At 47.1% G+C, this 21,653-nt stretch overlaps 1 long non-coding RNA gene across 1 annotated transcript; it reads left to right on the top strand.

The window, feature by feature from the left end:
- Positions 1-596: 596 nt before the first annotated feature.
- LOC138294061 (uncharacterized) lies at positions 597-15,831 on the top strand. The gene is made up of 3 exons (XR_011203161.1): positions 597-628; positions 13,959-14,009; positions 14,887-15,831. It is a non-coding gene; the product is annotated as an uncharacterized lncRNA (long non-coding RNA).
- Positions 15,832-21,653: the final 5,822 nt, after the last annotated feature.

Here is a 21,653-nt window from a genome sequence, read left to right on the forward strand (position 1 = left end):
AGAAATGCTTGCACCAGAGAACAGACCCGCAGAGTAAACTAAGGGCCATATGTACGAACACATTTTCCCATTGACACAGAATGGGAAAAACCCTCAAACAAACTGGTAAAACACAAGCTTGAGGAGCCATTTTTAATCACAGTGACTCCCCAGCCTGTAAACTTGACATTTATCTCCTTACTGCAGGAAGCATGAGTTGTCCACAGAGCACTGTCTGGGAAGTCATAAACAGCTGCTAAAATAAACAAACAGCTTTTTAGGCAAATATCACAGTGAGAGGACCAAAAGAAACAACTTTCACCTCACATGCAGGCGGCTCCTTGTCCTTGCAGTAGATATGCCGCCTGCATTCCGAGTCAACAGTAACGGAAGACATGCAGATATTACTGGACCAAAGAATAAATCGTAGCAGCCTGTGCCCAACACTCAGCTGGCCTGTGATTACAAACATGAACAGTCTGTTTCCAGGTAAGCCAAAGCTATATGTACCAGGAGGGAGAGGTGGGGTTTGTGTTAAGTATATTTTTTACAGGAATTTGGGCTTAGGCAAGTGTCTTTGGCAGTATGAATGCCTCATTTCGTAATGATCAGAACAAGGAAGTCTGGACTCGGAGTAATGACATTACTAGTAAGTAATCTATGCATTCAATTTCTATTGGGGCAGGACCAAGGTGGGTTTGCATATGACTAGCCTCTGCCCATAGTGGGATGGGGGCAAAACAATGCTGCCAGAGCTTTCGCCAATGGTTGACATTAATTCACGCATTCCTGTCATAAATGTGTTGTTTGTTACAGTTTTAAAGCCAGCAGGGCCAACCCAGCCGTTCATTCCTCCAAGGTGAACTACTGAGAATCATTGACTTGGGTACTGAAACGTATTTTAAAGTGACAAGGGCCCTTTTGTAGCCACATAATCATGGCAGTAAGCTAGTGAACACATCCCTTTCTGCGCCTGGACGTGCCTTCCCTCTAAGCTGATTGGCTGACAGCAGAGGCTCATTTAGTGGAGGTTACAGTCCTTTTGTTGAGAGAGTAATTTAATGTGGTTATAAATGGCCACATTGTCAGGGGTATGTGGTGAAATTAAAATCACTGAGGCGCTTCCGCCGGGAAGGAAAATGGCAGCATATTCCTCTCCCCATCGTATGAAATCCATTCATCACTGAACCATCCTGCTCATTATTGTCTCATTACATAATTAAGACAATCTGCTTAACAGCGCATGAAAAGTCCATTTTATTCCTAGAAAATAAACAGCATTAATCAGAGCGGGCACACTGCACTAATGTCTACTGGTCAAATACTGGGAAGCATCCATGGAATGAAAATAAAAGAATCCACACATTTTATCCCGTTTTGCATCCACAGTAAATAAGAATTCAATAATGGCCCTTGTTTAATGAAGTCTGTTTGGGGTTTAGTTTCCACAGTGACCCAGGCTTCTTGATGTCTGATTCGCGCGGATGATTTCTAGAAGGGTTTTGAATTCTAATTATGCCTATTCTGGGGTCCCCCGTGTTGCTATCTGAAGGGAACGATGCCTGGCATTTTTAGGCTGCACTCTTCCTGTTGGTACTAACTTAAATATGGCTGGTATCTGTGTAGGATGGCATAGTGGGCTAGAAAATGACGGAGTGGAATGCGTTCTAAGTAATTACTGTCACAGAGATAAATGTAAGCATCTCTTCCATCACTCTTTCTTTTTCTCAGTATAACAACATGGCCACCCACACTGGCCTGCTAAACTCACTTGTAAGATCATATTACCCACTATGTCACACTATACTGCAGTGGTGTAATGCTGTCAGGACATGTTCAGGTGGCTACAGGGCAAGCAGGGGATACTGGGCTTCAACCATTGGGGTTGAGGACCTTTGCCTCTAAATTCCTGCAGTCCCTCTTATTACTGCTCTGCAAACTGGGCCAAGTACACCGCCATTAGCACTTAAGGCCAATCTTCTTTCTGTGGTGCAGCAACCCACAAGCTGATCTTCTTCCTGGACAACATGACCACACACATTCTGATCATCTTCTGGGAAATATGGCCAGCACGGCCCAATCTGGCTTCAGATCGCAGCCCTTAATGGGCTTTGGTGATGTCAGGGGGCAAGCCCACCAGGAACAGCTTCCAGAAATACTGTACGTCTGCAGGCCAGGGCTGGCTCCTCCATTAGGGTGGAGGAGCGTCACCCCCCTGCCCCCAGCAGCGGCAGCTGCAAAACCTTTGAAAGAAAAGGAAAATAAACTTTGTTTATTATCATTTTCTTTTAAAGGGGTGGGGCCACGGGGGTGACAAGGAGTGATGGGGAATGCTCAGCATTCCCCCTCAGAGCGCATGCATGTTTGGCCAGCCGTCTCGGGCCGGCTAAACATACATGCGCAGTGGGCTCTCACCAGCCCGGCAACTGTGTTGCCGGGCTGGAGAGAGCCTGCACAGGCTCCCAGTCTGCCTTGGAGCGCTCTGGCTGGGCACTCCCAGCCAATTCTGACGCTGTTCTGAGCAGCGTCAGGATCGGCCGCAGGGCAGGCTGGGAGCCTGTTCCTGCAGCATGACGAAGGAGAGGAGCAGCGCGGGCGCGCGAGCAAGGTAAGTGATTCATTTTTTACACTTATTCTAATGTTTGTTCCCCCCTGTGCACCACTCCGCTACTTCCAAGCCCCGCAAGAAACTCCTGCTGCAGGCACCGGGGTATATTGGATGTTCTTTGGTCGTACTTCTGGAAGTCCCACTGGCACTGGAGGCCCACTGTACCTTGCTCTTCCTGGACAGTCATTCCTCCTGCAGGGTTGGCAGGCTCCTTCCTTCTCTTAGTGGGCCGGCGGACTTTGAGGCACTTCTGGGCTAATATACAGTTATTCAGGAAAGAGGGTCAGACTCAGGTGATGTCCTCTCGCCTTTGAGAAGCTAGCTGTCAGGCAGACACCAACTCTGCTTTGAGAGCAGTCTTCTGAGTACTCTGCAGAGAGCTCCCTTCCTTGACTATGGAGTAATTGGAAATGGAACCAAAAGTGGGCTGGTGGTGTCCCACTTTTAAAAACCAAAACATATTTAATTCTCCTGGGTACAATACTCACATCAATACACAACGAAATAACATATACATCTCCTTACTTCATTCTTCATGATCTGCAATTTATTTGGGAATCTGTATATATTATTTAATGAATTCATGGAGACCTGTTGACATAAAAAGTAGATGTGTTTGTGAAGACCAATTGTATTATCCTTTGTGATTCCTCCTATGTCCTATGTTTTATATATATTTACATATATATATATATATATATATATTCACTGAAAAAAACCAAAGTAACTATAACTTGCGCCCTCGCCATGCATGTTGTCTGATTAGTAATTTTATTGCAGATGTTGCAGTGAGAATATGAAAGATGGCATAGAATATGTCATTAATGATATAATTTGTGGAGTAATTAGCTGAGCATGGCGAAGGCGCAAGGTTTAGTTACCTTAGGGCACAAGTTTTAGTTAATTGAAAAAACTCTAACTATAACTGCTGAACTTCTGTGGATTTGTACGAGTAAATTCAGAATCTAACTATAATGTCCCTGTAACCTTTGTTTTTTTTAGTGAATTTTTATGTTTTTTTAACATATAGTAATTTATGGCGGTTGGGCCAGTCGCTGAGGCCAACCCCCTATAGGCATCAAACATTGCACTGTGCACAGCCTTGTCCTGTGCGCAGCAGGGGTTGCCCGCAAGGGCTGGGCTGCAGCCAGTCCCTGTGGCCAACCTCCCTAACCACCTAACCCAATGCTGTTCACGGCCCTTTGTGCATGCACAGCAGAAGTTGGCCACGGCCTCTCTGGGAGTGAGAATAAGTGTGAGAGGCTGTATCTGGGAGCACGAGTGGTTATGAGAGTGTCTGTCTGGGTGTGAGAATTCCTACATCAGTGTTTTAGTGAGTGCATCAGTAGGTGTGCGCTCTGTGAGTGTGTGCATCAGGGTGTCAGTAGGTCTGTGAGTGGGTGTTTGATGGTCTGAGTGGGTATGTGAGTGGGTTCATAACTGTCTGAGTGGGTCTGTGAGTGGGTGCGTGAGCATCTGAGTGGGTCTGTGGGTGGATGCGTGAGTGTCTGAGTGGGTCTGTGAGTGGGTGCATAAGTGCCTGAGTTGGTGTGTGAGTGGGAGAATTGATTGAAAGAGAGACAGAGAGAGAAAGAAAGTGAGAGGAGAGAGATAAGAGTTTTTGGGCTTTGATGTCTGATATACTTAGAATGTGGTATTTGATTCTAATTTAAAATAAAAAAATGTATTTTTTTTTAAATATAATAATTAGTTGAAAAAAAAAATGGAAATGAGTCCAGCTGGACTCGAACCCTCAAAGCACAGTGTCAAGGTCACCTTTTTTAAGCTGTACCACAGGGGTGGCGGTCCCGGGGCGCAGGGAACCACGGGCCCCCCTGCACACATTTAAAGCAAAGCCCCAGGGGGTGGTGGTCCCTGGGGCAGGAGTGTCACAAAGGGACCCCCCTTCACTTTAATTATGCTTTGCCCCAGAGGGTGGTGGCCCCTGGGGTGCAAAAAATTAACTCGAAGCCCTGGTGAGGCGGCGGTCCCCAGGGCAGCAGGGGGGTGCGGGACCCCCACATATGTAAAAATGAAGGCCCTGGAGAGGTGGTGGTCCCAGGGGTACGGGGGACACATATATTAAAATGAAAGCCCTGGGGAGGCGGTAGTCCCCAGGGCAGCGGGGGCTGCACTTTCCATGTGCACCAAGAATCACCGGCCCAATTCGCAAACACTCACCCCCAGTCATAGATCTGGGTTTAATCCATTGTTCTTTTGCTCACCATGCCACCCCAGTTTGGACCCAGCCGTATGCAAATCAGTCTTGACCCTGTTCCTCATGGGAACAGTCCAGCCCGAACTGCCAAGCCAGGTCCTCCCTAGACTGGAAACAAGCATCCTGGGACCAGTTTCAGGGTATCACCCTTCATCAGCCAGGCTAGCTTGAATCCAGTGGCACAGTGAGCAAGGGACCCACATCTCTGAATACCCTTCACACTTAGGGCAACTTTAGCAACACAAAAGGATGATTGACAGAGTGCCGAACAATGCAAACACTCACCCCCAGTCACAAATCTGGGTTCAATACATTGTTCTTTTGTTCACCATGCCACCCCATATTGGACCCAGCCATATGCAAATCAGTCTTGACCCTGTTCCTTGTGGGAACAGTCCAGCCCGAACTGCCAAGCCTGGTCCTCCCTGGACCAGAAACAAGCATCCTGGGACCAGTTTCAGGGTATCACCCTTCATCAGCCAGGCTAGCTTGAATCCAGTGGTACGGTGAGCAAGGGACCCACATCTGGGCATACCCTTCCCACTTAGGGCAACTTTAGCAACACAAAAGGATGATGGACGGAGTGCTGAACAATGCAAACACTCACCCCCAGTCACAGATCTGGGTTTAATCCATTGTTCTTTTGCTCACCATGCCGCCCCAGTTTGGACCCAGCCATATGCAAATCAGTTTTGAACCTGTTCCTCATGGGAACACTCCAGCCCGAACTGCCAAGCCAGGTCCTCCCTGGATCGGAAGCAAGCATCCTGGGACCGGTTTCAGGGTATTACCCTTCATCAGCCAGGCTAGCTTGAATCCAGTGGCACAATGAGCAAGGGACCCTCGTCTGGGCATACCCTTCTCACTTAGGGCAACTTTAGCAACACAAAATATATATATATATATATATATATATATACATACATACATATATGTGTTGTAATTTTAACTGTGTTGTTATACATATGAAATGGTAAATCCGAAAAACATTTTATGGTGTGCATATGGAAAAATTAAAGCCATATATGTTTTTCTTACTCTTAGGTGCTATGTGGTTGTGTTAGATTGGGTGTTCGATAGGTATGTATAGTGTGAGTATCGATGTGAGTAGGGTACCCAGGGGAATTAAATATTTTTTTGGTTTGTGGAACCCTGTCTCCTTGGTGTGATGGGTGTTAGACCTTGGTGTGGTTCCCCTCGTCTTTTTGGCACATAAGTAGCCTTGTAAATATGCCTCAGACCTGCCACTGCAGTGCCTGTGTGTACAGTCTTGCACTGCCAATTCGACCTGGCAAGTGTACCCACTTGCCAGGCCCAAACCTTCCCTTTTTGTACATGTAAGGCACCCCTAAGGTAGGCCCTAGGTAGCCCATGGGCAGGATGCATTGTATGTTAAAGGTAAAACATGTACTAATGTGTTTTACAAGTACCAGGCCTCGAAAAATCATAAAAATGTTACTAGACCTGCAGGTTGAGTAACTTGAATAATTTACTCTACCTAACTGTAATGTACTTGACCTAGAAAAGGGTCTCAAATCGTGTGATCCTAGGCAAATATAGTATTTTACAGTTGACTTTTTCTTCATTCTTATATATGAGTCCACCTTAACATTTGTGAGTTCAGCATTTCTGCTGTAAAAAAATCCTCTTTTGTTTGATTTAATACACGAAACGTTTGCTCCATGCATAAGAAATCTAGCCCACATATAGTGTACACATGATCCATGCATGACTTGCCTCTTAGTTTATTAGTAGCTTTGTCATCAGGGTAGGAGTGTTCCTAGGTTTATGTTTAAACACTCACTTTTAATACATTTATTCCTAAAGCATGATGTAGTAGTGCACTGTTATTTACAGACAGTTAATTTCCAAGAAATGTCCAAAAACCTTCCCACTGAGTTGCAGCTTTACTGATAAAACTATATAGTGTATTAACAATAATCCGTGAAAATTGGGTTTCAGAAAACATTTATCATTTGCACATCACCAGGTAAAGTGTTCTGACTTTTTTTCTTTCTATTAAAATATTTTTTCATCATGCAGAAGAAGAAAATATGGTCTTTCACAGCTACTGAAATATATTTTGAAATGTTTGTGAAGTTGACTTAGTTATATAAATGTTGTGTGTTAGGAAAAACCTGATACCAAAAGCCTTTCATTTCACATAGGTCAGTCAGTTCACATTACAAAATCATGGAACTCTGCAGCCACAAGGAAAAGTATTTGCACTGCAAGAAGACAAACTGACTTTTGACCTCTGTCCCTCAACACAGAACAAATATGATAAGAATAAGATTTAAAGACATCTTAATTGCTAATAGCCAATTGTCAGATTTTTCTAGCCCTGAGTCATGACAGTGAAATACTGCCAAATTTGTTTTTCATTGTTGCAAGGCCTATCTCTCTCATAGGTTAACATGGGTGCTGTAGATATGGAGTTTGGGGTCCCTCAACTCACAATTTAAAAATACACATTTTGGTAAAGTTGGTTTTTAGATTGTCAGTTTGTAAATGCCACTTTTAGAAAGTGGGCATTTTCTTGCTTAAACCATTCTGTGCCTCTGCCTGCTTGTGTATTCCACGTCTGGATCAGACTGACAGTTGGGCTGTTGTGAATTCCCTCTACACAGTGACACAAAGGGAGCTGGGGTGTAGTCTGCATATCCTGATGGGCAATCTGGGATAGAGAAGAGGGAGGAGTGGTCACTTACACCTGTAAGGGCTTTGCCAGCCCTCACAGAATGCAGTCTCCAACCCCCTGGTGTGTGTCTGGGGCCAGGCCTGGGCAAGGCAGGATCTTTTCAATAACAGAGACTTTCCTTTGACGTTTGCCTACTTCAAAGGCAGAACTGGGTATAAGTAGTGGACCCAAAACCCCAGATTTGTAGAACACTTCTGGGTCAAGAGGAACCTCTGCCAAGGAGAAGAGCTAAAGAGCTGGAGGAGGAGTACTGCCCCTTTGCTCTGTGCGCTTTGCTGGGTTGGCCTGCAATTGCTGCTTCTGCCTTAAAGAGGGCAAAGACTGGACTTTGCTGGGTATCCTGCTTGTGGAGTTTCTCCAAGGGCTTGGGGTAGAGCTTGTCTCCTGTTGGAAGTCTTAGGGATATCAAACACTTCAGCTTCATCTGTCTACAGCACTGGGAGCTGTGTGTTTTGTGCTGCAACAGAAGAAAAACCACTGCAACGCTGTCAACGACACCGCTGTCTGCACCGTGACCTGACGACGCCACATGGAGCCGTGCCCCACGTCGCACCGCAACCCTGGTCTCACTGACGATGCCACCTGACACTGGCACTGAGCCACTGCTTGCATCGTGACCAGTGGACCCCGCACTCCGCATTGCCTTGCTGACACTGCAGCCTTTATATCCCGTTGCCACCGCTCCCTGCTGTCACTGGTGCCACTGCGTGCACCGTGGCCTGTGGACAACGCTCGTGAGGCACACAAAGCACCATCCCGTCCCGCACCACAGCACCAGTCCACCGACGCCAGTGCTGTTGACTCCAGTGTTGTCAACAGACACCCCTGTCAGCACTGAGACCTGTGGGTGCCGCACAGAGCCCGCCTCGTGCTGCACTGATGTCTTGGGCCTACCGACGACAGTGCTTCAGCAACAACAATGCTGCTGCCTGCACCATGACCTAGAGACACCGCACGTCTCACTGCCCCGCTTCACACTGCAGCCCTGGTCTCACCAACACCGCAGGACGCCGTCACCAAGCCACTGCCTGCTCCGTGACCTGTAGGCACCGCACATCGCATTGGCTCACTTTGCACCGCAGCCCCGACGCCATCCACGTCAGTGCTCCTGACTTCGTCATCAGCCCGGAGTTCATCTGCAATGCATGTGACTTCAAGACCTTCACGACCCCTGCACCATCCTCCGGAATCAATGCCAGTGACGCCACTGATGCCGCTCTCCGGATCTCGTTGTGAGGATCACGACGCCCTACATTTCCAGGGTACTGTTTGCGGGTCTTCCCGACATTGTAGTTGGCCCGCGATGCCGCGGCCGGCCTGTACTGTTGGATTTGTTGTTCATGATCCTGTGATAGCCCCAGGCGAAGCTATCAATATCAAGGAACTGTATTTTTAAGTTAATTCTTGCAAAATTCATATACATATTACTGTATGTTGGATTTTTCTCATTTTGGTGTTGTGTTAAACTGATAAATATTGGCTATTTTTCTCAAACTGGTGTGGTGTCCTTTTGTAGTGTTTTCACTATATGACTGTGTGTTATGCTTTACACATTGCTTCAGAGATAAGCCTGACTGCTTGTGCCAAGCTACCAAGGGGATGAGCAGGGGTTATCTGAGCTGGGTATCTCCCTTATCCTGACTAGAGTGAGGGTCCTCACTTGGACAGTGTGCAAACAGACTGCCAACTAGAGACCCCATTTCTAACACACTTGTCCTTCTGATAAAAATTGTACCGCACTTGTGTGGGTAGACTGAGTGCCCATGACAAGTAACGCAACATGGACACAGCACATTTTTTCCACTGAAAACCAAACATGTTTTTTGCAAAGTGTCTAGCTATGGATTTTGGGCTGTAGCTCAGTGGGAACTTAGGGAAACCTACCTAACCTGTACATTTTTTTAAACTAGACACCTAGGGAAATCCAGGATGGGGTGGCTTGTGGGGCTTTCACTGGGTTCTGTCACCCAGAATCGTTTGCAAACCTCACAATGTGGCTAAAAAAACACCTTTTCCTCACATTTCAGTGCTGCAAAGTTATGGAATCTGAGAGGAGTCACAAACTTCCTTCCACCTATCATTCCCCCATGTCTCCCGATAAAAATGGTACCTCACTTGTGTGGGGAGGCCTAGTGCCCGTGACAGGAAATACCCCAAAACACAACGTGGACACAGCACATTTTTCTGTTACCCTCTTCAGTTGGGGTGAGAGGCAGAACCATGACCATAGTGGTTGGCAGCCCCCACTCCTCAGATTTTTTTTTAAAGTCCCTGGCATCTAGTGGACTTTCTGCCCCCTCGGGGGCAGATCGGGGGTAACTACCCCATCTGCCCCCCGGTGGGCAGAACGACTTTGTCCCCTTTGTTGGGGTGGGGGTAAAAAATCCCTAGTGTCTATTGAGCTTCCCCAACCCTTGGGGGCGGATGGGCCTTACAAAAATAGGCTAATCTGCCCCCAAGGGGGCAGAAATGACCAGCAGTAATGTGCCCCATGGGGAACGACCCCTGCCCGAGGGGCCTCCTCCCCAAACAAAACACACACGCACACACACAACAATCCCTGGTGCCTAAGTGGTTTCTGCCCCCCTTGGGGACAGATGGGCCAAATGAAAATAGGCCGGTCTGTCCCCAAGGGAGGCAGAAATTGCCTAAAATATTATGCCCCCATGGGAAGTGACCCTTGTATAAGGGGCCGCTCCCCTTATGTAAAATAAATAATAATTTAAAAAAATCCCTGTTGTCTAGTGGTTTCTGCCCCCCTTGGGGCCAGATGGGCCTAATAAAAATAGGCCAATCTGCCCCCAAGGGCAAGCTCTAAAATTATATGCCCCCATGGGGAGCGACCCTTGCCTGTAAAGTAAATGGAAAAAAATCCCTGGTGTCTAGTGGTTTCTGCCCCCCTTGGGGGCAGATGGGCCTAATTAAAATAGGCCGATCTGCTCCCAAAGGGGGCAGAAATGGCCTAAACTATAATGCCCCCCTGGGAGTGATGCTTCGCTAAGTGGCCGCTCCCCTAATGTAAGATGTAAAAAAAAAATAAAAAATCCCTGTTGTCTAGTGGGCATTCCTGCAGCACGATCGCTATGCAATTGCGCTGCAGGAATGCTCAGGGAGACCTGAAAAGAAATGAAAAGCCTTTCCTTTTATGCCTCTTTAACCTCCTCCTTCTCCTTTCCTGATTAGAAACTAATCAGTTTCTCCTTGGGACGTGCTGGAAGCTATGCTAGCAGCGCGTCCTCTGATGACCTCAGCGCGTGGTGCGCAATGACGTCATCAGATGTCACGGGGGTCGGGGGTAGCAGCAGAAGGTCTTCCGCTGCCACTCTCAGTGGGGGGGGGGGTCGCCAAAGGGGTGAGCGCTAGCGCTCCGCCTGTGGGTCGGGTCCAGGACATAACCGTTACGTCCATAGCACCCAAGGGGTTAAAGGTAGGACACATACTGATGTGTTTTACATGCTTTGATAGTGAAATACTGCTGAATTCTGTTGTCACTATTGCAAGGCCTATCTCCCATAGGTTAACATGGGGATTGCCTTGAAACATATTTCAGGTGTAATTTCCCACTGGGAGCAGATAGAGATATGGAGTTTGGGGTCTCTGAACTCACAATTTAAAAATACATCTTTTGGTGAAGTTAGTTTTCAGATTGTAAGTCTGAAAATGCCTCTTTTAGAAAGTGGGCATTTTCTTGCTTAACAATTCTGTGCCTCTGTCTAGTTGTGGAATACACGTCTGGGTCAGGATGATAGTTGGGCTGTTTGTGAATTCTCTCTAGTCAGTCACATAAAGGGAGCTGAGGTGTGCCCTACATATCTTGATGGGTCTTCCTGGACTAGAGTGGAGGGAGGAGCTGACTTGCACCTGAATAGGGCTGTGTCTGTTCTTGCACAAAGCATTCTCCACCCCCCTGGAGTGTCTTTGGGGCCAGGGCAGGAAAGGCAGGGTCTTGTGCACTACAAAGACTTTCCTTTGAAGTTTGCCTACTGCAAAGGCAGCTAGAGCCATAGGAGGGACTACCACTCTGCCTGTTGCTTTGCTGTGCTGGCCTACTGCTTACTGCTTCTGTCCTGGGAGCAAAAGGACTGGACCCTGCTTTCTATATCCTGCTTTCCAAGGATCTCCAAGGGCTTGAACTGAGCTTGCCTCCTGTTAGAAGTCACAGGGATATGAAAGCCTTCATTTGCCAACACCTAGGCTCTCTTGCTGAGAGCCCTGACTCTCCAAGTGGGGCCAAATCCATTCCCTGGGTCCTTTGGAGTGAGTTCTGGTGTAACCAAGAAGAAACCAAGAGCATCGACCCCAGAATTACTTCGGAACTGGTGCCACTGTCTGACTCCACGCCACTGCCTACACCATTAACCGTGGCCCGCTGAGTGCAATGACCCCAACCGATGCCGCGAGCCAGACGCTGCTTCATCGCCTCCAAAGTGCCACTACAGCATGAGTCCTGAGTGCTGTGTCCCCACCTGTGGCCACATGGTGTGCTTGCAACACAGCAAAGTTGACACCTCACATCTTGACCTGCTGGATTCATCAACCCTGCCGGATTGTAAGGAACTGATGCCTCACCACCGCCGCCGCATCACCTCCCCTGCAACAATAAGGAACCGACGCCTAAACTCCCCTGCCTGGCAGTAAGGAACCAATGCCTCGTCTCCCCAGTAGCAGTAAGGAACCAACGCTGCACCAGCTCCAATGACGGCTCACCTCCCTGACTCCGTGCAATGTCTTTGTTCTTTTTTTACCAAAGGTACTGTGCCTGAGGTCCGTGCGACTCCATGACCGGTCTGCAATCCATTGCGAGTAGTGCTGGACTGTTGAGAACAACTCCGTCAATGATGGTGTGATAGCCCCAGTTGGAGCTATTGTGTTTCTAAGCACTTTTATTGAGATTTAACCTTTAAAAATTCATATCTTTGCTTGTGTATGTTGGATTTTTGTAATTTTGTTCTTGTTTTATTCAGATAAATATTGGCTATTCGTCTAAACTGGTGTGGAGTCCTCTTGTAGTGTTTTCACTGTGTTACTGTGTGTGTGTGTGTGTGTGTGCAAATACTATTCACATTGCCTCTGAGAGAAGCTTGACTGCTCATGCCAAGCTACAAAGGGGGTGAGCAGGGTTATCTTAGCTTTGTGACTCACTTACCCTGACTAGAGTGAGAGCTCCTACTTGGGCAGGGTGCAAACCACTGCCAACTAGAGACCCCATTTCTAACAAAGGGTCTTTCTCATTTTCTGAAATTGCTCTTACTTTTAGACAGTAAAGGTAGACAGTATATGTGTATCCACTGCCCGCACTTTCAGAACTGGTTAGGGTTGGTTCTTCTTCCAGGTTCCTTTCCAGACTCAAGACAAAGCATTTGTGTAGAGTGATGCTTCTTGCAGCGGGGTTGTCTCCAGCCTGGAGCACAAAAAACAGAGACAGAAAGAGGTGTGAGGGATCTGCACCTGGAAATCAACAGCCATCTGAAAGTGTAATCAGGGAAGACTAAAAGCAGGGCCTGCAGTCTCACCCTTTACCCCTACCATCCACTAAGTGGCAGTTCAGGAAGACTAATAAGCAGCTCTCTGCTCAGTAAAAAAACATAACTGAGTTAGCCTTGTCTCACTTCAGTATCTAGGTTTCCTCCCTAACAATACATGTCCATGTCAAGGAAAACAACCCCATCTCCATTTTGTGCAAAAGGCTAAGCCAGGGGTATCCAAAATGGATTTCAAAGGTCTTCATTACTCTGGTGCACTCATACACAGCTTGCATGTACCACACAGACTGCATACACAAACACTTGTAATACTAGTTCTAGGATTTGGGCAAGCGCACAGAAGTAGAACTTTACATGAGCGTGCCTGTAGTCCTCCTCTCTCTTTAAACAGATAAAACAGTTGGGTCAGAACTATGGATTCACAAGACATGGTAGGCTGTCACCGCCATGCTATTTATTAAATCCATGACGGACAGTAGTCTATTGTCTGTCAATGAGGCAACACTTGGTGCGCCCTCCCATGACATGAGACCAGTAAAGAACAGTACTCATGTCAAGGAACAAGGCCAAGTCTCTGTACACATACACTAGATGTTTGTGTTGTCAGGGCAAAAATGAAAAACCAGAATAACAGTTACAAACAGTAAGTCACTTGATGGAGGGGAACATGGCTGTAGACCATGCAGAGGACATTACCATTGCAACAAATACTTAATTTTTCCCACACTGCAGCATTCAGTAAGAGATCACTAAATTGTACTTACAGTACTGTTGAAGGGTGGGCCGGAAATAAGGCTTAGGAGGCTCAGGTCATGGTTGAATTTTCGCATTTATTACAAGTACATATTTGTCCACTGCAACGATAACAATGCTTCTCTTGTTTTTTCTATCGTAGGGAGAGTCCTGTGTAAGTGGCTCAACTGTGATCAGGGAGTGACTGTTTTCTCTTGTTCTCTTTCCTTCTCTTAGAATTCTTGCTGATCTCTCACCATCATTCTTGGGGAAAGAAGAGACACTGAGGTAAGTTGTTATCTTTTATAGTATTCACCGCCACTGATATACCCATATGGTGTCACTCATCTGGGGAACAGAGTGTTATGATTATGGCCATGGGAGGGGTGGAAAGGGTGGGAAAGCTCTCAGACACTGGGGTATGGTACTTTATTCATGCACAAGAACACCATGAGGACTGGAGTAGATGCTGTAAGTCTTCAGTGGAACACTCCCCTCTCCCAGATCTGGGTGGCATAGAGGAGAAAGAAAGAAGTGGTCTCAGACGCAAGCCAGAGAAAAAAATAAAAACGCAGAAGAAAATGGAAAAAGAAAAATACTCACGCCAGAACAGAAATAAGAAAAACTGAAATTATACCATAAAATAAACCCTCCCTGTAATAATATCTGACGGCCCCTGTTCACTCACCGCGAGGGCCACAACTCTCCCTGAGTTGTGGTGGGGTCAGAGCGTAGTCAGGAGGTGATGGACACCACTATTCTTCCATCCAGGTCTCAACTGCCTCCTCTCTCCAATCGGCATCTTCCCAGTTGGCTTCCTCCATTGGGTTACGCTGCGTCTGGTTTTAAGCCCAGGGGGTTTCAAAGCCTGTATCCAACGCTCCTCTCCTTTGTGGTTCTTGCTTCGTGATATATCCGCTTTCTCTTGTTCCTTTACTCCTTCACATTCGCTCTGCCCCTTTGTTTCCCCACGCTCTATTTTCTCTTGCCCTTTTACTTTTGTATTCTGCCCTCCTTCCGGTTGATCTTTTGGGTACACCCAATGGAATTTATTTGTTGGGGAGTCACTTCCGGGTCTCCGTTCCCGCAAGCAAAAGTCCTTTGCCACTGTTGTTTTCGTATCTCTGCCCTCCTGACATCTGTTTTCCGTCACTTCTTGTTACAGGAGCTGCGAGGATGGAGTGGAGGGGATGCGATCCGTCTCCGGACATAGTGACACGCCAGCTAATGAGGGGGTTTGGGCGGGAGCACCTTAACAAGTGCCTAACTCAAAAGTATACAGAGACCTTCATCCATACTCCACAAATACTATCACATCACTGAAGCAACCAACTGACACAAAATGTGCTGAGAAGTTGAAGAGGCAAGGACTGTAAGAACCATGTGACCAGAAAAGGAAGAACCAAGGAGAGAATGTGCATTTTCCTGGAAATGGAGCAGACAGTGAGAGTGTTGTGAGGCCTTCCTGAGCCCATGTTCGTACTCCATTTTGGCTTAACTTTGTTTTACATGTTTAAGTTGCCGTCTAATTTTAGCAATTACATTTCACACACTTTATGCATGCACAATATTTTTTGAGAATATATTGTACAGACTGCTTCTTTGTAGTCAACTTTCTCGACATGTAATCTGTGTACTCTGTTCACGGCTTGGAACATAGAGCAAGATATTCTATTGCTTGCATTGCCCGTTTTGAGACAGCTTCTAACATCTAGACATATCATTGCATCAGAGCGGAGCTGTTCCTCTAACACAGTATGGCCTGGGTATATAAACGATGTCTTGCCCCAGATGGGTTAGAGGAGCATTCTGGCGACTACTGTCCTGGAACTAATTCTGTGTTCAACATGTAGCTCTGCTGAGGCTGATCTTCATCTTGCAGAGAAGGATTCACTCTAGATTTGCACTCTGGCTCAGCTCTCCAGATATCGGGGCCTCATGCTATCCTATTAGATCGGGGACAAGCAGAGGGTACACCTGCTATGTGCTCAGATTTTAGATAGTGCTAGGTAGGAATATACTGATTTAACATTACCATGGTTTGACTGTTCATTCTTTTCTCCATGGTAATAATGCTGGTTACAAACCTTTGTTTCATCTGCCTAATAATCGGAGCTCATTCTCTCTATACAAGAATATGATTATTTCAATAAATGTTTGACAACCTTTGTTTGCATCTTTCTTGTGTTTACCCTGGGCATGCCTAAGTAAACAATGAAAGGAGTAAGATCTGTTTCCACAAATTCCTTGGGAGTCTGTTACACTAGGAAGGTTGAGGATTCAGGTGAGGCACTGTGAGCTAGCTAGGTATTGGGGTGACAGTTTCTGATGGTGTAGATTAACTCAATCCTCTCGCCCTGAAGGTCTGCCATCCTAGTATGGAGTCCTGCCTTTTAGTGGGAATCGTATAACAAGAGACAAAGCCAAGTACTGACTTACCTTGTGCTGGAAAGTGATAGAGTCAGTAAGTGGACATACCATGTGGCAAGAAATGGAAGAAGAAGCCCCAAATCTTCCAAAAACTAAGGGGCCAAGGCTTTTTTTACTTGAACTAGGATATTCGGGGTGAGACATGCCAACAGACACTCTGGGGGTCATTCTGACCCTGGCGGTCATTGACCGCCAGGGCCAACGACCACGGAAGCACCGCCAACAGGCTGGCGGTGCTTCCTGGCCAATTCTGACCGCGGCGGTAAAGCCGCGGTCAGAAAAGGGAAACCGGCGGTTTCCTGCCGGTTTTCCCCTGGCCAAAGGAATCCTCCATGGCGACCGCCAGCCTGTTCCTGGCGGTTTACACCACCAGGAAGAGGCTGGCGGGAACGGGTGTCGTTGGGCCCCTGGGGGCCCCTGCACTGCCCATGCCACTGGCATGGGCAGTGCAGGGGCCCCCTAACAGGGCCCCAGCAAGATTTTCAGTGTCTGCTTGGCAGACACTGAAAATCGCGACGGGTGCCACTGCACCTGTCGCACCTCAGCAAATCCACCAGCTCCATTCGGAGCCGGCTTCATCTTTGCTGGGGCTTTCCCGCTGGGCCGGCGGGCGATCTTTTGCAGATCGCCCGCCGGCCCAGCGGGAAAGTCGGAATGCCCCCCGCGGTCATCTGACCGCGGGGCGGTGTTTTGGCGGTTTCCGCCCGCCGGGCGGCGCCCGCCGGGGTCGGAATGACCCCCTCTGTGTGTTGGGCCTGCTTGCCCCTGCACTATTTCCTTGTTTTGGTTCTGCTCATACTTTTGATAGTGAAGAGTAAGGTACCATGTTTCAATATGTGACTGGTTTAGTGTGAGTGTGAGATTAGGGTTAATGGAACTGGGGGATTTTGTACGGGGATGTTTGGTTTTGGGCTGTATTGCTTGTGTTTTTACTATATATAAAATCTTAATGAAAACAATTGAAAAGTAAGCAATGGAAGAAGCAATCAGTGTTCACACATCATATTTGGAAAAGGTACAGGCAACGAGTATATACACAATGTGATGAGAAATCGAAGAGGCAATGAGTGAATGAACAATGCGCTGAGAAATTAACAGAGGCAAAGACTGAATGTGCCTGTGAGGAGCCCCCTCCCTAATATCCTCAATTACCTGAAGATCAGAGCACGGATTCCCCCTTTCCATCTGGGAAATGCCGGCGGGACCTAAAACAAAAAGAAAAAACTGACATTTAACATAGAGAAGGGTTGGAGAAGGAAAGAAACTCAACAACACTGAAGACAGACTCTCCCTTTCCATTTTCAGGGGCAGACCGAGTCCAAGTCCAATAAAAACACCCCAAAGATAGAGTATCAGCGTGCTGCGGGTCCCTGAGCAGGATGACAGGTGAATGCCGAATACTGCATCAGAGCTGGACAACGTGGGAGGTCCTGCATACTCTGGAGAAGAAATACCACTGGATCCTGGAGAAGGGCGCTGCTTGGAGGAAGATAAGGAAGAGATTCACAAAGACACCAAAGGCACAGCAGTGACCTGGATGGAAGACAGGTGGATGCCGCCAGGAGAGGTTATTTTGTCTGCCACAACTCAGGAGAGATGTGGCGATGCGATGAGTGATCATTGCGGGATGGGGGAACAGATCCTGGTGGTGACCACTGAGACAGGAAGCCTAGAAAAAAAGGAGAAAAGACATCAGATCAGAACTTAACCTGAAGACAATCGTCAGCATAATTCAATGTTGCAGTTACTTCTGTAAAGTACTAATAAGGCCCCATCATTCACAAATAAACTGTGCCTCCGAAGCCATATTTCCACCCTTCCCTCTCATAGTGCCATGTGCTGAAAATGGAAAAGACAATGAGTGGATATTTACAGGCTTGGGATTTGAAGAGACAATATAAGGCCATGCCATGTGCTGGGAAACGGCAAAGGCAATGATTGGTATAATGGGCTGAGAAATGGTAAAGGCAATGAGCAGATGAAATGAAAAAGGCAAAAAGCAGATGCACCATGTGCTGAGAAATGGAAAGGGAAAGGAGTGAATGCAGTGTGTTGAGAAATTACAATAGCCAAACCGTGGTTGTAACTAGTGCTGAAAATGGAAAAGGGAAGGAGTGAATGTACAATATGCTAAGAGATAATTTTAGATAATATAAGGACATCCCATGCCATGCACTTAAAAATCTAATAGTCATTGAGAGGATGTAGCCTGTCTTGAGAAATGGGAGGATCAGTGAATGGAAAGTTGTGCGCTAAGAAACGCAAGAGGCAATGAGAATGGACACTATGGGCCTGATTATGACTTTGGCAGTCTGATGGCAAGACCGCTGCGGTGGCGGCTGCCAAAAGCGGCAACCCAACCAGCGTAATAAGAGACACACTGAGAAGTCTGCCAAAAAATAGCCAAATTGCTGAAACTGCCAGGACATTGGAGGATGGAAAAGAGGAGGTCCCACCACCAGCCCGACAGAAATTCAACCATCAGATTACGATTCACAAATCACAACAGCAGTACTTCCATGGCAGAAAACCATTGGCGGTGCGAACTGCTGTGGTCTCAACTCAAAGCACAATGAACACAGCACCACATTGAATAGCTTGAATACTCCACACCTGACACATCCACACACACGACATGACCATACACTACTATATGACACACCCCTACACAACCCAGAATACTTTGCAACCCGAACGCCACACACAGCCACAGACAAGTGAAATCATACACAGAATTAGGAAAACTAACATTAGGCCTCCACATACATTTCACGATGCACACAGCACACACCTGCACAACATACACAAGACACATTTTACTACCACACACAATCCACAACAACTGTCACCCGCTCAGATCACAGCACCTACACCTCACCACTTACTCCAGTCTTTCATCTTTAAACTCAACCACACAGTCTTCGCCACCACTGCCATGTCCCGACAAAAATACTGACTTTTCCTCGATGAGGAGATGAAGGTCATGGTGGATGAAATTGTCAGGCAGAGCCACATCTGTTTGGACCTCAGGTCCAGCCAACATCAGTTGCCAGTAAAATGGAGTTGTGGCAAAGAATAGTTGACAGAGTCTATTCTGTAGACAGCTATCCACACACAAGAGAGGACATCAGGCAGAGGTGGAACTACCTTAGGGGGGAGGTACGTTCCATGGCTGCCAGGCACCAGCTGGTGGTCCTCTAGACTGGTTGTAGGCTTTGACCTCCTCCCCCTGCTTTCACATTTTGGGAGGAGAGGGTCTTGAACATACTGCATCCTGAGGGCCTGACGAGAATACCTGGGGGAGTGGAGTTTGGTATATCCCCAACAAAATACAAATCACCCAATTGTCATGTTCTGCTTGCTCCCTCACCACCTTAAGCCACCCCAATTCACATACTACCCACTACACCTCTGTCCAAATGTCCACTACCCCTCTCTGGTATGCCACCTGTCCACTAAACTCACCTGGCTCCACAGCCCTTGGAAATGGCACGTGAAGTACTGGGAACTCATAGCACTACAATTCCCAGAATGCATTAACCCACCATTGTGAAAATCAGAACAGTGCACAAAATGTAAGACATCATGCTTGTGAAACTAACTACCAATATAACCCATCTTGATCGTGCAAGTGTGTAACAGTGGATGGCAATGACAGCAATGCAATGGCCCACTCCCACTATCATCACCAACGAAACACAGCTATAGCTGAGTGCCACACCAAGCCACAGACAATAGACATGGAATAAAGATTCCTAAGATTAAAATGTACTCACCTGGGATGGAAATCTTGATGTAACAGTGGATGCACATGCAGTACAACCAGTTACAGGTCAATGTCTATTGCATACTTCCATTCTGTCTCACTACTCTGACACTATTGAACATTGTACACCTCTTTGTTGTGCCATGTATCATGTCAGACAATTCAGTAGGCAGCAAAGATGAATACCCATGGCAATAATCAGACAACATAAGATGGTATCAGCAGTCCAATCACTACTAACATCGTTTAACTGCAACAAGAGTCTCATGTTGTACTAAGCAAGATTGTGCAGCAACTGTCATTGTCATTTCTGGGGATCATGGTAAGGCACTGTCTGCATCTCACACAACATCAACCATACCCTAAATGTGACAGTGACTCTATGTTCCACTTCTCTCACAGGTAACCTTGACAATGTCACCATGGACAGGATACCAGAGACTGCCACAACACCTCTTGATGAAGGCCCAGTGAGGACAATACCCCTGGATGTATGGAAATTGAGGAGGAAGCTGGCCCATCAGGGACACCTCATCAGTCAACAACTGTCAGCCTCACTCTTCCCACATTAACCCCTCCCAGCCCTGGTGCATCTACATCACAGGCAACCATCCACACCTAAGCCTGTGCCCAAGGACTGTATCATCCATTGTGTGCTCCACAGTGCAGGTAGCTGAGTCTCCTTTTGTCATCCCTGACAATGATTTATCTGCCACACTGTGCTAGGGGCACAAGAACATGGGGTTAGGGTGCGTGGGAGGGATGCTGTGGGCCAGCGAATGGGGGCTCAGTGGATGGGGGCTCCAAGGGACAACACTGACCTGGAAGCCATCTCCCAAATCTTGGGAGCATACCCAAATTCCTAAGGCATGATGGAGCAGGTAATCACCATGTTTGGGAAATTCAACAGCTGAAGAGTGGCCACCACCAGGAAGTTATGCAGCAGTGGCAGGCACAAAATGCCTGCCTGGCTTCCATTGCTGGGGTGCTGAGGGACATCAACACTACCCTAAGTAGGACTACAGGATAACATCAGGCCTCTTCCACTAGCAATAAATCTACAACCCTTCTACAACTACGGCTGCTAGTCGAATGGAGGCCCTGCCAGGGGAAGGACATGTCTCAGACACCCCACCCTCTGTAGCAGAGGAACCCCCCCACAAGCATGGGCATCCACCTAAACATCCAGGAAGAGCAGATGGCAAGACTAAACTTGCCTGACTTGTTCCTCTTGTGTGCCACAGTTACACCCTGTTGACTGTTCTTAAAGCAAACCCAATTTTTCCATGCTACAAGGACACTGGACTTATGTATCCAAATGGTGTAGCAGCTACCCTCATGATTCCAGCCACCATGACTGAACTCTTCACTGTTTATATTGTGTCATTGTAAGTTACTTGTCACACATATTGTTTAACTGTTCACAATAAATCACACTTTAACACAGGTCAGATGTATGTGTCATTTATCAACCATGTACAACTGTGATGCATGGCAACTCTGCTATCAATCTGTCCCTCTGTATTGTACAACCTATGTTATGGACATCACACTTAGACACTATAAGCATAAGACTCATTACATACCCCAGGGTTCGTCCCTCAGCCTGACCCTCTTCAGCATCTACATGGCTCCGCTCGCTAACATCGCCTGATCTCACAACCGCAACTTCATCTCATATGACGACAGCACCCAGCTGATCGTCTCCCTCATCAAGCACTCAGCCAAGACCAAGG

The sequence above is a fragment of the Pleurodeles waltl genome, chromosome 4_2 (assembly GCF_031143425.1).
Source record: "Pleurodeles waltl isolate 20211129_DDA chromosome 4_2, aPleWal1.hap1.20221129, whole genome shotgun sequence".
Taxonomy (NCBI): domain Eukaryota; kingdom Metazoa; phylum Chordata; class Amphibia; order Caudata; family Salamandridae; genus Pleurodeles; species Pleurodeles waltl.